This window comes from Cinclus cinclus, chromosome 13, assembly GCF_963662255.1.
Source record: "Cinclus cinclus chromosome 13, bCinCin1.1, whole genome shotgun sequence".
In the NCBI taxonomy this organism is placed as follows: Eukaryota; Metazoa; Chordata; class Aves; order Passeriformes; family Cinclidae; genus Cinclus; species Cinclus cinclus.
The window spans coordinates 10,244,136-10,258,860 of record NC_085058.1 but is presented as its reverse complement, the minus strand read 5'-3'; positions in this window follow the sequence as shown (position 1 = coordinate 10,258,860).

Here is a 14,725-nt window from a genome sequence, read left to right as displayed (position 1 = left end):
AAATCAAAGCCACGCCCTTTCTTACACTGATACCACTTCAAATCAACCTCAAGAAATTCCCAGATTTTGAATGCCAGGTTTCCTAGGAGAGAGGGCTTTGATCCTTTGTCAGAGTGACAAAGAGTCTCTCTGATCACATTATTTTGTCTCCATTCTAACTATGCCATTGACCTGTAATTCATGCTAATCCCACAATATGTGGACAAATGAACTATTAGGTCGAACCAAATCTGAACTTAATACACTCCATTCTGCTACAGCTGCCTAAGCACAGAAAAGAAGAGACAGGAAAACAACTCCATCATATTAAATTTTTCATCTCTCTGCAATAATGTGCTGGTGTCCTCAGGCACTGTATTGGAGACCCTTTCTTTATGAAACTGCCACGACAGGTGTAGGTAGAACAAGATGAAAGAAGAGGGAACAATCATTCCATCTTATCCCATGAGAGCAGATGAGACAGAAGAAAATCACCATACACCCAAAGGCATTTCTGTGCTGACTTATCAGCACAGACACAAAGAACAGTTTGGTCTGAAAGGCACTTTTAAAAGTCACCTAACCAAACCCCTCTGCAGTGAGCAGGCACACTTTCAAACAGACCAGGTTACTGAGAGCCCCATCCGACCTGGCCTTGAATGTTTCCAGGGATGGAGCACCTATCACCTCTCTGGACAACCTGTGTCAGTGTTCCACCACACTTACCGTAAAATATTTCTTCCTTTTATCTAGTCTAAACCTACTCTAAGATTATTCTAAGGAATAATTACAAAACCAAATACTGAAAAACTTGCTGAAAAATCATTTGAGGCTTTGGACCTTGGCAAACTATTCTGAAGGTATCACAAAGTCCTCCATATATGTCAATAGCCTTTGTGATGTCGGTGAGGGTTACAGGAATGTCCTGCTTCCCTCAACATATCTACAATGAGCAGGATATTCCTGGGGGTGGAAAATCCCCTGGGCAGATGGGGTCAGCTGTCCTGGCTGTGCTCCCTCTCAGCTCCTTCTGCACCTGCTCACTGCCAGAGCATGAGAATCTGACAAGTCCCTGAGTGCAGGTGAGCACTGCTCAGCACCAGCCAAGGTGTCACTGTGGTGTCAACGTTATTCTCATAACTCCAAAATGCAGCCCTGCACCAGCTGCTGGGAAAACAAATAATCCAAGCCAAAAACAGTTGATGTCCCGTCTTAACATAGAAGTGAATATTTGAATTTTGCTTATAGTACTACTCTTGTAAAGGAGAAAGAAGAGAAAGAAATAAGACCTTGCATAGAAATTCCCAGAAGACAGGATATCTTAAGCAGTCTTATTTTATAATTCATAAACATAAGAAAATGAGTAAGAATCTACCACACCAGCAAACTAAAACTTTCTGTCCAAGAACAAATAGAACTGCACCCCAGAGGCCATACAGCACAACAAACAGCAATTCTTCTTTTTTTTATTGTCCATTTCAGAGTGTAATGACTGAGTAAAAAAGACTATAATAATTATGAGCTACAATTCGGAGAATAACAAAAGCAATACAGCACTCCTAGAACTCTCGCTTTCCCATCTGCCTAATTTTGCAAGGTTTTCTCTGCATTCCAATCAAAAAAGCAATTGAACATGGTTCATTTAAAAAATGGGCCGTTGGATCACTAGGGACATCCTATCCAAGGCTGCAGTCTAGAACCTTGGATGGCAGAGTGGCAGAGTTATTTCCCAGGCCCTGAGCTATACCAGAGGTTTATGGCAGTGTGTGCAGAGCTGCACGTGGCTTGCTAGGACACACAGTGACACCTCTGGTGAGAAATTGCCCAATTTTCAGAAGTCGGGAATCAGCTGACAGCACAATTCTGTGGCAAAGAGGTACCCAGGGCTGCAGTGAAAGTCCTTTTGATTGACTGGGCTGTCTCAGCTTTCTGCTGAGTCTTCCCCCATCCCATATGAACAGCACTTTATTCAAATGTCTCCATGTCATCCTCTTCTACCTGGTAATCCCACGTCTCCTTCTGGATCTCTTGTCCCTGTCTAACAGAGCTGAGGCTTTGGTTCATCCATACAGCACTTCTTACCAGCTGCAATGCACTTCATGCTCAAGTCCTCTGTTCCTTCTCCATGATAAAAACCAATGGTCCCAACAGTGATCAGCAAAGCAGGATGGAGACCTGGGAATGCTGTTGGCAAATTCTAGGAACCTTACTGATATTTTCTTACCAAAAAAACAAAAAAACTTGCTCAGTAGCAATTTAAACCCATGTGAGAAAAGTGTTATCCCTGAGATCCATCATTTTCTCAGTTAGGTAGGGTGCCAGCAAGCAGCACTTCAATTATTTCCTGGCATTTCAGAGTCTGTGTCTCTAAAGCATGTCCTAACATGACTGTGCCTCAAAACTGACAGGGCATACAAAGGTCACATAAATCTGCCCAAGTGATACTGGAGCCAGAAAGAAGCTATCAATATGCAAACTTGAGAGGCAACACTATGTACTTTTTAGAATTTCAGCTTTGCAGAGCTGAAATAAATTTTCAGGAAATAAAACATAGCTTTACCACAAGAGATATTTCTGTATCCAAATTACTTGCTATGTGTATAATAAAAAAAATATTCCTTGATTATTCTCAAGCTGACAATGTATTCAGATGGTGTCACACTTAACTAATGCTCCCGCTGATGTTTTAATTTGTAGAAGTTGTTATTACTAAAATCTCATCTATTTTGGCAGCTGTCCCAGTGAAAAAGCATGATGGAGATTGGAGCATTATTTTCACTTGGGTAGATAATAGTGGAAGAAGGACCAAGTTGCTGAGGATGATGCTCATATAAGGCAGTTAACCAAACTGCCTCTGGTGATGCCATGAAGGATTAGGCAGATTATAGTTTTTTATGAATGTTATCAGAAAGAATGTAATCTCTTTCCCTGAACTAGTTAAAGTGAAAATAAGGTCTTTTAAAGCTTTCATAACCTGCCATGATAAGTGACAGATTTTATTGGATCTTCCTTCTTCTCGAGAAATACACCAGAGGTTTGATATATTCATTTTACAATCCCAAAGCTACTATACATTCCAAACCTACAAAGTAGAAAGTGAAGATCATTCTTTGGACTGTCAAACTGATGAACAGTTAAGGCTTTTCAGTAAATTCCTTGTGCTTTCCATTGCCACAGCTGACACTGGTGACTGCTGCAGCCATATGTTCAGCGTGGATGTACTCAGGAGAGAAGCCCCAGTCAGAGCTGTAAATGCCTTTCCTCCTCACCTCTGCCCCCATTGCTCAAGCCATGTGATGCACCAGCAGCTGAGCAGCTGCAGACTTGCTCCATCCAAATCACAGTTGCACTTTAATATTGGCACTGAAACCAACATTGTTTCTACAGCAAAGAATTAGCTTTAAAGTATTAAAAGGGCTTCTTACTACATGCAAAAAAGAGGCTTGATTTTGAAATTCATATTAGGTTCTGGCATATTCGTGTCCAGAAAAACTGGAACACGTAGGTTTGAAATGTCTCTGCAGCAGTTGTAGGTCAGCCACAATGGCAGATTTAGTGATTCAGACCTCACTAAGTTGTGTGATCAACCTCACCCCACAGAATTAATTCAGGCTTCTAACAGTGACACACAGCAGAATGCCTCCTACTCCATTTCTGCACATACATTCCACACAGATTATGGCATATTGGATACAGGATTGCTTTTCAAGGAAAAAAAATACTGGAAGAAGATAAAAATAAAAAGAAAATACTATAATTCTCATGATTTTGGAGATGTGGAAAAGATACAGTAATACCCCAACCCCTTAAAGCTTGTATTGTGCTTTTCAGTGGCACAAATATATAATGCTCCTCAAGGAATCAGCCACAAATACCTTAAAAACTATTTCTGATTTCAGGAAATTCCTACTTACTACAGAGCTGCAAGAATAAGCAAATTTATGCAGAGGAAACGATAGGCCAGCTGTTACTTTGGATTGTCTGGCCTTATTATAAATCTAAATTAGAACCCAGTGAAAAAGTGCTTCTTACCAGGTAGGCCAAGTTGGTGTTTGAAGTTCAAAATAAAACCCATAAATATCTGCAAGTGCTGCAGCATAAAGAGTACATTCAATGGCATCAGCAGAATGTCTCATTGTCTTTGAATGAGCATTCAAAAATTGGAGGAAGATTCCTTTAGAGATGCATCATCAGGCCACTGGCAGCTAAAGACCATTTTCCCAGAAAACTGCTCAGAATTCCTCCAACACACATTAGGAAAAAATCAAAGCTGCACCATAGACAAAGATGACTTAAGGAGCAAAGAAATAGAACAATTCAAACACCATGGCTACAGCCACCCATTCCTAACCTAAATTATGGGAGTGAAAGCAACCCACGACAAATAGTGACTTAAAAGATCTGTCACATCTTTGTACCACCATTGAAATCTGAAAATGATGAGAACTGTAGAAATCCAGACAGCTATCCCTGAAAATAGTCCCTGCTTTTTGCAGAGGACCCTGCAGCTCAATGAGGAAGCAAAGGACAAGGACACTCCTCAACTACCCTGAAACACAGTCAGGAATTCAATATTAAATATTAAGTATCAAACAAATCATCAAACTTACCTTATTCCCACATTGAGAAGCAAAACAACAAAGAACATTTTTTGGTTAAAGGTATTCCAACAACACAGAAAAAATGTGGAGTTTGCATGCCATGGAAAGTCTCTCATGCCATCCCCTTTTTAGAAGTCTGTCCAAGGAGCAAGAGCGGATGTCTCTGTGGCCCAGGGATAACAGGCTGGGAGAAACAAAATACCTGGATATAAAAAAGAGCAGAATTAAGATTGCCTCTCTGCTTCAAAAACTTCTCTCCACATGGTATCACTGTGCTTGGGGATGGCCTTTGATGATCCATTGCCTTACAGCTACCATTGCACAGAGCTTTAATCAGCTCTTTGTTACAATCTATTCTCTGCAGCTCTTGGTAATTTTCAATCAGGAAGCATTGAATACAAGCAGTATTCCAGCTTTTTTCTCCTCAACATTTTGCCATTCATATTTACCCTGTGATTCACAGAGGATTAAATATAATTTTGCCTATTTGAGCACTTTTAAGTCATTAATTTGATGTATAACTACACACAGCATAAATATACATTGTAAAACTATTTTTAAAGCCAAGAGAAAGAAATAGCACTATATAATGGCACTGTTTAATATGTCATACAGAAAAAAATGTCAAATAACAAATTTACTACCCGTGTCTTTAAGAAAACTGAACACAGTCATAGCTGCAAACAGCTGAAAAATAAATGGACCAACTCCACTGGGATAATTCTTAAATGGAGAACAGCAGCGTGATCTCAGAAAACTCACAAGAAAACTCACAAGAAAACTGCTGGCTGCATTAAGTAGATTATTATAGGTACTGTATGCCAGCTCCTATAAAAACCACAGGACATATTTTTTGGTGTCCTGATAGGAAAACACATTGCAATTTTAAAGACTCAGAGACTTAACAAAGACAATTAAACAGTAAAACCATGCATTAGAATGACATAAAACCCAGCTATATTAAAGCAAATCAAATCAATCCGCCATTTTCATCTTTAAAATCCAATAATCTAGAATTGGATCTTCTTCAGTTAGAAAAGTTTCCATCCATAACCAAATAATTGCCAACTATTCACCCAAAATGAGAATAAAAATCACGTACACTGGATTAACCAAAGGGGAACCTTTAACAAGGTTACCCCTGACACCTCAGTGCCTCTTACAGACAGATATGGGACCTCAGTGAGCAGGCACAGACCTGAGAACAGCAGGAGGCACGACTGCTTTTCCTTTAATACCACTAACAAAGCAGGGCCAGGAGACAGGTTTAGACCTACCTCTCTAGAGTTAAGGAAAATTAATCATATTCATAGAAGTATTACCACTCAGGGGGAGTCTGACACGAAAACAAACATTATTCAGACACATTTTCTCTATTCAAGCGACTCCATAAATGTCAAGTCATAACATAACAGAAAAGGGAACCAAGGCAAGAAACAGGAGACAAAATAAACATTTTTTATTATTAGATTGGACTTTAAATACGGTTTTCTAAATATAAATTATCTAGAAGCCAAATTTTCCAAAAAGCTGCACATACAACAATAGAACGCACAGACACAAAACTGTGTTTTGAGTATTTTGCCTTATTCAGGGAGAAAGTGTGGAAGGCACTTGGGTTTTCCCGGGTGAAGGAAGGGGTACATTCCCTTCCCTCAAGCACCCTTGTTTCAGAGCTGTGTATGCCTTGATTTGCAGAGCAGAAAATGTGCAAGTCTGTGCGGATCTCGAAATGGCACATGGCTATGACACAACATGCAGATTGTTCTGGGAATACAGGATGGAGGGGGCACTCTGGCAGAATACTCAGTTCCTTTGCAGGCATTGTAGCTGCAGCCCACGTCAGCCAGCAATTTGGCACATTCCATGTCTGGGAAGAAGCCTTTCAGACTGCACTGTCTGAATTTGTGTTTCTTGTCTCCACAGTGAAAGATCTGAAGGTACCACAAAAGGACTAGAAATACCACAAGTCGTGGTTCAAAAAAATAGTAATTTTCTAAACAAGTAGATCAAGTCAGAAAGATTTTTGAGAAAAGAGTAATTTTGTCAGGTTTTTGAACATGAATGACTGGATGCTATAGCACTGCATTCTGGACCCAGTTTCTGTGGATGCAGAGGTCCTCCTATAAGGACTAGGTTGGATGTGATAATGGCATAGATGAGCACATTTAGTGTATGCCATGTATTTGTGATCTGCACATAGAGTTTGTAACTCATGTTAGGATAGGTTTAATATCTAGGCCATTAAACCTGATAATACAGTTTCTTCAGGTGGGAAAGCTGGAAATTAGTGCTTAAGCTACCAGGTAGGGGAAGTGCAGTAGTGGGGAAGAACTGCAGCATGTCCCCAGCCAGAGATCAGCTACTAAGGAGAAAAAAAAGCACAAAACAGAAAAACTGACCATATTATAGTGATTCACCACAATATATTACTCTTCAGTAGAGATGAGATGCAGCCTGGCTGTGGGCTAATCCTAGAAATTTCTTTTCAATATTCTACTTTTGATGCAATTTGGGTGCTGATAAGTGCACTTGCATAGACAAGTGACTGCACAAAGCCATTTAATTTGTCTATTTAGGTACTAACTTTAAAATTCATGCTCATATGCATGGGGGGATACGTGTTACAGAATTAGATCTGGATTTACTACAGGTATGTACAGAGCCTGGCAAGCAGAGGTGAAGATTATTTAACACACAAATATTTACATGAAGCAAAGGCCCAATGATGGGTTTGGTTATTAATTAAAAAAACACAGTCATAATTTAGAGCACTCTAGCCTGACTTTTAGTGCTTATCACTCAAACCTTGGATCAATTATTTATTTACTTTTATGGAAGCTCTACTGGACCTGGCCTCTCCTGAGCCTAGAAATACAACCTAAGCCATTAAGAAAATACAGACCAGGAGATTTCCTCTCGATTACACTCACCAGCCAGTGGTTTCAGTCACCAAAGCACAGCAGAGGAACTTCCATCTGAGAACATTTACTAAGAAGCAGGGGGAATTATCACAGGCAGAGACTGAAGTAACACAAGCATTCTGCTGTCGAGGTGTTTCCTTCAGAGTTAGCTTAGCTACTACTGTGGAGTACTGCCCTGTGCAGAGCTGGTTGCAGACTACTCATGGAAGCTTAATTCAGAACTGCTAATAATTCTGAACATTTCAGGTATTAAAATTGACTGGATTGCAACAAAGACTAAGGAGGATTTTTCACCATTTCCATTAAATATAATCTTCAGCAAATAGGTGTCCTCAGGTGAATGAATTTCAGTCTTGCTTCTTCAGTTTGAGTTTATCTCGTTACAAGCAGGTTTTCAGAAAATATGTTGTGTTTTACTTATGTAGAAACACTGGCAACTGTGAGCAATTTTGCAATGGACAAGTAAATATTTCATTGTATAACTGGATAAACATAATTACAGGTAATTCTTTCCTGGGCAGGTTATGATACATTCAGCTTTGTTTACATTTCAGAGCTTATCAGAAATGACCTGGACTAAGCATACTTATATACAGCTTTAAAGATAACTTTTTTTTTTTTTACAGATCACAGAATTTGCCATACATTCTGGGTGAATTCTGAGCTCATAACCAAAGAGCAATTTTGATTGTTTTGCTACACAACAACAGGTAACTATTTTAGTTTTGCCCACAGCTTCCTCTGCAGTTACAACTATCACACTGTGTTGTGTAGCATGAAAATATAATATTCCATCACATGCTTACATGAGGGGGCCTAAACATAAAACATATGTTTCAACAAAACTGACTTGCAGCTTTTACAAGGTGGAGCCATAATAATATAGCAGGTTAAAAGAATATTTTTCAACACAGCAGGAATTATCTTAAAGAAGCATTTTCAGCCTGAAATTGTACACAGTTTGAAGCTGGATTCATTAATGGTTTATGGTATGTTTTTCCTCCATAGACCATTTCAAAACATTTGTCACTTGCATTTGCCCAAACAGCATAAATTTTAAAAACACAACACTTTATGAGAATCTGATGAGTCCCAAAATACTTCATAACTTGGTGTGACATACAGCCCTAAAAAACAGTTGAAAAATTCTTTTGTCTAAACCACAAGCCCAGTGCACAGAAAATGCATTTGCAAGCCTGCTGTGCCTACAGGCAGTACATTCTGCATGGTCCAAAGCAGGTGCAGAGAGGCTTCCCTGGAGCCTCTGCATTTCAGAGATTGTGCAGCCAAAGCTGCCTTAACACAGAAATTGGTATCACTAACTGCACCCAAAGAAGCAGCTCAGAGGATTCAGAACAAACCAGAAGTGGTAAGCAGAATTGTCACCTGATGGCCACGTCCCTTCTTTCCAAACTAAACTTTAGTATTGCATTCAGTGCTTTGATTCTACTGAGAAAATGCCTGCAGCAGCCTTAGCACTGCAAATGCTCTTGTTCTCCAAGTGCTCTCAGCAGGGCTGCTTTGACTGGCTGGCAGGTTTGCCTATACCTCCATTTCAGCAAAACTTTAGCATGTTTTGAAGTTTGTTTTGAACTTTCCATGGAAAGTATCCCCACTTGTTAAAAAAAAAATGTTGCCTGAATCATCCCACAATATATCCAAGTGACCATTAAAAAGGATTCAGTGTGATACAATGAAAGAGCAGTGGATTCATGTTCCCACAATAACTGCCAAATAACAGAAATTTCCTTAGGAAAAGTAAGTGGATATTGGAACAATTTTCTAAATGTGGCACCAATAGATGGCAAGGGGGGGAAAAAATGGGAAGTAGTTTGAAAGTTCACAAGTTTATGTTGCCTTTATTGCAGACATCACATAAAGAACACTGCATGAGTCTTGCAAAGAGATCCCTGTGACAGCAGAGCTTAAAAAAAAAAACAAGGAGAAAAATATACAGTATTTAACTTACAAAGAATCCTGTCACAATCTGAAGAATCTGAAGAATCTAAACTGCTTGAACATCTTGTACATTTTTCCATGACAAGAGAACAGATTGTCTCTCAAAGTACCTTTCTCCACTCCCCAAAGTGTTGCTCTCAAATTAGTCTTATGCCCACGGACAAGGACAGAAAATCTAAGATAGTCCTCACTAGTTCTTGCACATCAAGGACAAAAATCTTCACACACCTCTTTCTTTTTCTCACCAGCTGAAATGCCAATTCAGGAGAAGGAATAAAATGAAAACAAGTTGACCAGCTAACAAGCTGAAAGTGTAGATGCTCAGACTCTTAATAAATATGAGTTAGTTTTAGACAGTGCATCCATGACCTGTTCCTATAATGCACCATTACAGCTGCTTCTGCCTGTGACAAGAACATGCTGTCCCCTTCTTCAAAATAGGTAGCACTTCTTGAATTAATAACTGTGGTCTATAATAGTCTGAAGATTTGAACTTATGTAGGGAGACTAATAGGAGAAAAATATCTATACTATTAACTCTTTCCACTTTGGCTTTCATTAGGAGATTTTGCTGCCATTCCATCAATCTGATAAAGACAAAATGAGAAGAGTGATTTTTGGGGGGAAGTGTGAGAGATGGACTTGACTCTTAAGAAAAGGAGGTTTGGCCCCAAAGAAGGCAAAGGCCTGGGCCACAAACTCCCCCAGGACACCCCCAGAGGAGGAGGGTGACCCAGTGAGCAGCAATGCATGGGAGTCTCCTGCACACCTTTTGAATGTATGTCGTCTGACTGTGAGCCAAACACTTCACTCCACAAATGTGGGAGCCTCAGTGAGCTGCCTTTGAGCCCTCCCTGCTGGGCTGCAGGACAGAGATGTCCCCTAGGGCTTCCCAGGACAGAGACACCTTCTGCTAATGACAGATCTTGGGATGAGTCCAACTCAAGCTTCCTCTAAATTGCCCCTGGGCTGCCCTCCAGGTGACTCTCCCCTTGAGTAGGGACTCCTCTCCAGGTCCGAGGTTCCTTACCTAAGAAAATCATCTAAGAAATTCTTCCTTACAGATTTGTTGTGAAAATCACCCTCAAAAACCAGCCCAACCCCTGGCTCCTGTGTACTTCCTCACATATGGATTATCCAGAGAAAGAATGGCTGTAATAAAGCTCAGAGCACACAAACATCACATGAGACCTGTTCTTAAGAAAATTAAAACACACACACACATTAAGGAGCTGCATTCAGTCACACTGTAAACTGGCAGATTTCCCTGCATTTGTTCCAGATAAAAGAAATCACTGAAGAGATAATTTCAAGTGTTCAGGCCCACATGGAACATCTTTTCTAAAGCTCCTTACATCAACAGCATTTACAACCAAAAAAGGAACCCACCAAAAACATAAACACCGAGCCCCAAGTACCCAAAGGTGCTGTCTGAAGATTGTACCTGTCTCCAGGCAGTACTGGCAGAAAGATTTCAAGAGGCTCTTATGGATGATGTTGTACCTGACAATATAATGAGCTTCTCCTAAAGCTTTTCTTTTCTTCCAGAATAAGAGCTAATGTTCTTTATTGAAACTTTGATGACCATGACATTCTGGGTGCTGAGCATCCACACTTCCCAACAAACTCCAAAGTTTGGGGGTTTGAGCAATTAGCTGGAAAGAGAATTGTGAAGGTTTGTGAAATAGAAGGCCAAATCTGCCTGGTATTAGAACTGCAAGCAATATAGAACCTCTGAAGCTGGGCATGAAAGACAAAACCTGGACAGTATAAAAGGGTTCAACCAAATACATTGATAGAGAGTACTTAGGTGATCTTTTTAAAATGGCATTAGCTAGGGAAGCCAAACTCCAGTTTGTATGAAGAAAATTCTGCTGGGGAGGCCACAGTCCATCTCTGCCCTGAGTATCATGTTCAAAAGGCCAAACAAGAGAGCTCCTTACAAGACACTGCACAAGAAAAATTCCCACACAAAATGTGAAATGAGTGATTTCCATTATTGTGTGTTACAAACTCCCTCAAAATACACCTGCCTATGTACATACTGCTCTTTGAAAGGGTGCATTTATAACAATGAATAGAAACAGTCATGGAGGGGACATGAACAGGTTTCAGGGTGCAATGGATGCTGCCAAATGCAGGAGCTGTTCAGAAGGAGCACCCAGGCACCCCCCAAGGCAGCACTGGAAGTGTGGCTGGAAATGAAGGCAGTGGCTAAAAGCTGATTGCCTGCAAACATTCTGCAGCATTTTGTGCTTTATTAGTTATTTAATAACAATGGACTGAAAACAGACTCAAAATTTGCAAGCATTCACTAACAGAATTTTAAGGAATTGATAAGTTTTTATAAACACAGTATGTTTTGTTGGACCATTTTGCTCGCCAGGGAGAGAATTTTGCAGGCTGAACGTCCCCTGCTCCCCTGGCTGACACACACCTAAATTATAAAGTAGCACTGGAAGTATTTGAAGACAGGCACTTGCAGTAGTCTCAGCTCTCTCAGTACCTGATAATAGACTTGTTAAGGGTAACAGGAAAATAGCACATATGGGAAGTTAAAAGAAAAAGAAGGAATAAAATGACCTGTTAAATTACAACAATGTCTTTCTTGGATCTCCTAGGAAAGACAGGCAGCCATTACTGCAAAAAAAGAGAGCTCCAAGAGTGACACTTTAGATTCCTTTGCTTTTATATAGGGAAGGAAAGGCACAGAGAGGAAAGTCTACCTATTTGTCCCAGATTAAACTCCCCATCTGGCATCTGATTTTGTCCAATATCCAGGACGAAGCAACAATCTCCATGGATTGTGCTGGCAGCCCATGTCCACACAGATCTCTCTGTTTCCCCTTGCCTTTGTTTGCTCACTCAACATGGAGTACCTGAGGCACAGATTCACCAGGGGCTATCCATCCTTGGGGTAAAGCAAGCATTTCCCTCATACCCCCAAGACTGCATTGAAACCACCAGGACACAAAAAGAGTAAAGATCTGAGCCTGAGCCCATCTGAGCAGTTTCACAATATTGATTCTGATACCAGTGATTTTGTTGCCACTGATTTAAAGTAAGCAATTTTCTTTCTGAACAGTTTCTGGGAGAGATTCAAGCTCTTACCCCTAAAACCCAGCTCTAATCAGTGTTATCATATGAGCCATGGGGTCTCTAGAAGGTTACATACCCTTCTGCTCAGCTATGAAAGGCATTTTGCAGCCTTTTCCCTCAACAGCCTATTGTGAAATCTGTAGGGAAAAAAAAAAATAAAAAATTAAATTCTTGCTTTATTTTTGTTTAATGGTATAAAACCCAACTTTGTTAATTCAGTGAATGCCTACTCAAGCTCTGAAGAATTTGTAGTATTCAACATAGACCTTTGTAGTGAACAACAAGTCCAATCATTCTGGTTGCATTATGCAAAGTTCCAGGAATTCTTTGGCATGAGAGAAAGATATATTTTCTGTGCTATATGGAAATATTATTCGATTTAAAGTGGCATCCCACAGAAGTCAGTCCTGACAAAACCAAATTTAAATATAAACAATCATTTTCATGCTATTTTACCCCTTTTGAGATTACTTCATGACCATCTTAATCAGCTTCCTAGCCCTGAATTCATGCATAAATTCCTTGTATCAGTAAGTAGATACATACCACTGTCAGAAGAAGGAGCTCCAACAAAAACTTTAACAGATTTTTTCATTTTTAGACATGTACTTTTGGTTAAATAAATTATCATAGAGCAAAGAATAAAAATGTGCTGAGAAACTGGCCATTCTTTGTCTCCCCATAACTTCTATCAACATTTGCTGACAAAGAAAAAAACTGAATTTGTTTCACATTTCTTATATTAACTTCTTATTTCACTAAACTCACCATTCTGATGACCTTTGAAAAATGACTGCTTAAGTAGTTTATTTTGTGCATACATAATAAAGAATATCTAAGGATTTAGGTGCTTCCAAGTAAAGCACAACCAGCAAAGCAGCATGGAAAGTTCAACACAAGCTGTTGTTCTTCTCAGCAGCTGAAATCACACCACTAAATGCCATAAACCAGTTCCAAGTTATGGGAAAGAGCTGGGAACTTTCTATGAGAGCTTTCTCATACGAAGCTTTCTTAATTTGGTGTCTCTGAAACAATCACCCATCTGCTTCAGAAGTGATCACTTATATTAGCTTGCCTGCATTAAGAATCTATAAGAAAGGCATCATGCAATGGACCAAAAGCAGCCCCAAAACCCAGCTCCTCCAGAATGCAAATATCCCTGGTTTACAAGCAGTAAGAACATACAGTTGGCTTGTAAAAGCAAAAACAAAACAAAGCAAAACAAAACAAAGAAAAGAAAAAAATTGAAGAAAGAAAAAGAAACAAACAAAAACAACCTAATGCATGACCTTCCCCATAACTTTTAGGTAGGCCCAAAAGTTACAACCAGCTATCATGTCTTTTTGAAATAAAACAATGTAATTGTAACACTTTCAGATTATCAGACATTATTCCACAGGTTGTAACCATTACTGTGTCCAGCTCTGTGTCCAGAACACAATGGAACTGAAGTTCTGCCCACTTTTGCTTGTACTGTAAACAAGTCTCTGCATAATAAATAGATATGGAAGCCTGTGTACACATGGAAAAAGAACAAAATTCAGTTCTCCAATTCAAATATTTGTTTCTGCTTGTCTAATCTGAGTCTCTTCCGCAGGGTTGAAGTAACGTCACAAGAATTTGTGCATGAATTCAGTCCTTATTCTCCCCAAACTGTCTGCATTATTTATTTACTTACTTAAAGAAAGGCTTCTCAAAAGAGATTTTGCATTCAAAAGAATTCTAGGTCTCTTTAATCCTTCCCCTAGTTAAAAATAGTCCATCACTGGAACTATTGTACATAACCCTTAAATACCTTTTGTTCTAAGTGAGATCACAGTTCTTTAAATGCGAGACCCCTTTCCCCATTAGTTTTCTTATTTAAAAAATGCTAGTACTAAAGCTTTGGTTGGATTCAGAAAAAGAAGAATGAAAGCATTTTATGAGAATCTTTTACATTTGTGGCCAGTGGAAGACAAGGATGCACAGTGTCTTACTGACACAGGATATAACACAGCCTTGCTGGAAACAGAACTGAGTCACTGAATTTTCTAAACTAGAGAGTAGTAAGCAAAAAAAAAAAAAAAAAGATGATTTTGACCTATTTCCCAAAACAGTCTGTTTGGACTCATGGGATAACCTTACAGAAAAGGCAGCTGAGCCTGCCAGGACTTCCCATTGCAA